General features: G+C 40.9%; 1 non-coding gene across 1 annotated transcript; it reads right to left on the bottom strand.

Annotated features, from left to right (window-relative positions):
* Positions 1-421: 421 nt before the first annotated feature.
* LOC148696314 (small nucleolar RNA R71) lies at positions 422-532 on the bottom strand. Its single transcript, XR_015963850.1, has one exon. It is a non-coding gene; the product is annotated as a small nucleolar RNA R71 (small nucleolar RNA).
* Positions 533-2,274: the final 1,742 nt, after the last annotated feature.

The raw sequence follows: 2,274 nt of genomic DNA, 5'->3' as shown, positions 1-2,274 counted from the left end.
CAACAAGTAAAGGATCTGAGCAATTTGATTGGGAAAGAGAGGAAGAGATGGCGGGCAACGAAGATGAACTTCGAGCTTTGGAGGACTTTGCTCAACCAATCATACCAAATTCACCTTCATGCATCTTGCTGCCCACAGAAGCTAGAAACTATGATCTCAAATCTTCACATTTCCATATGTTTCCTTCATTTTATGGCTTACCTAATGAAGACCCTTTAGCTCATATTAAAGAGTTTTACAATGTTGTGAGTGGTTTACCTTTGCAGGGAGTGAGTGAAGCTAATTTGAGGATGAGAGTGTTTCCTTACACCTTGAAAGATAGGGCCAAGAGTTGGTTGATGACTCTAACACCAGGTTCCCTCACCACATGGGATGCCGTGGCTAAGAAGTTCTTGGAGAAGTTCTTTTCCACTCAAAAGACAGCCACATTAAGGGGACAAATCTTCAACTTCAAACAAGATGATGGTGAACCTTTCAATGAGTGTTGGGAGCGTTTTAAAGGCCTCTTGATACAATGTCCACACCATGGGTTACCTTTTCACTTACAAATGCAAATTTTCTATGATGGACTAACCCAAAATTGTCAATCAACTGTTGATAATGCAGCAGGTGGAGCATTGAAGAAAAAGAATGCTCAAGAGTCATATAACATTTATGAGATGTTGGGGTCTAATGCTCAACACAAAGATTTAAGGGGTAAGAAAGTTGGAGTCTATGAAACAAGTTCTAATCATGAGCTTTTGTTGCAGGTAGCTAACCTAGAAAGGAAGCTTGAATCCGTGCTCAACATGGTGCCAAAAGCTAATGAAGTGTGTGCCATTTGCAACATACCAAGCCATCCTACTCACCAATGTCCATCTAGGGAAGCTTACCCCGAGTATGTTCAAGAACAAGTGAACCTCATGAATTCTTACAACCAAAGACCAAGGAATGATATGTATTCCAATACATATAACCCGAGTTGGAGAGATCATCCCAATTTTTCATGGAAGAACAACAATCCAATCCAAAATTTCCAACCAAAACCTGCCACTACCCTTGAGGATACTGTTAAATTGTTAGCCCAAAACACCTTGCAATTCCAACATTCCACCAATAGCACACTCCAACAACATTCAGCCGCCCTAACCAAAATGGAGACACAATTGGGGCAGATTGCAGATGCATTGAACCAAAGAGAAGTTGGGAAGTTTCCAAGCCAACCCGTGATACTCCAAAGGAACCAAGAGCAAGCCAAAGCAATCACTACACTTAGAAGTGGTAAGGTTATTGATAATAGAGTTGGCAATGAAGTTACTAATGAATATGATCATGTGAATGCAGGTGTCACTCAAGGAGACAATGAGAAATCAACTGAGGAACCAAGCCATGCCACTTCCTCACTAGAAGCACCAAATCTTCACAAGGCCGAGAAACCATACACTCCACCAATACCATTCCCTGGAAGACTTGCCAAAAGCAAGCAGGATAAGTCATTCAAAGAAATTTTTGATATACTAAGCAAAGTGAATGTTAACTTACCTTTGCTTGATGTCATTAGGAACATGCCGGCATATGGAAAGTTCTTCAAGGAGTTAAACAGCTATAAAAGGAAGTATGGACCACATGAGAAGGTTGTGGTGTCTGAGAATGTGAGTGCAGTTTTGCAAAGAAAACTTCCACCAAAGCTCAAGGATCCAGGCAGTTTCTCTATCAACATCACCATAGGGGACAAGAAAGTAGAGAAAGCAATGCTTGATTTGGGTGCTAGCATCAACTTAATGCCTTATTCAATGTACCTTCAACTAGGTTTGGGAGATTTGAAAGCCACCACCATTTCATTACAACTTGCAGACAGATCCGTGAAATATCCAAGAGGTATAGTAGAAGATATTCTAGTTCAAGTTGATAAACTAATCTTGCCTGCAGATTTTGTAGTGTTGGACATGGAAGAAGCTCCTATACATGATCGTGAGTTGCCAATATTGCTTGGGAGACCCTTCATGGCCACGGCCAAGACCATCATTGATGTGCAAAATGGACTCCTCACTATGACAGTGTTAGGAGAGACAGTTCAATTCAAAGTGTTTGAATCTCTTGCTCATCCTTCTTCATCTCTTGATTGTTATGCCATTGATGTGCTTGATTCACTTGTATTCTCTAAGTTCTTGCAGGCACAATCGAATGAACCCTTACAAACTGTTTTGAGTCAATCTCAAGATGAGTTTGATGAAGAAGATGCACTCATGGAAGAAGTAGCTGCCTTGGAAGCATTGGCATTGTATCCTTTGAATG

Source organism: Pyrus communis, chromosome 6, assembly GCF_041283825.1.
Source record: "Pyrus communis isolate YQ-2024b chromosome 6, ASM4128382v1, whole genome shotgun sequence".
Lineage (NCBI taxonomy): Eukaryota > Viridiplantae > Streptophyta > Magnoliopsida > Rosales > Rosaceae > Pyrus > Pyrus communis.
This window is presented reverse-complemented; position numbering and strand designations above follow the sequence as displayed.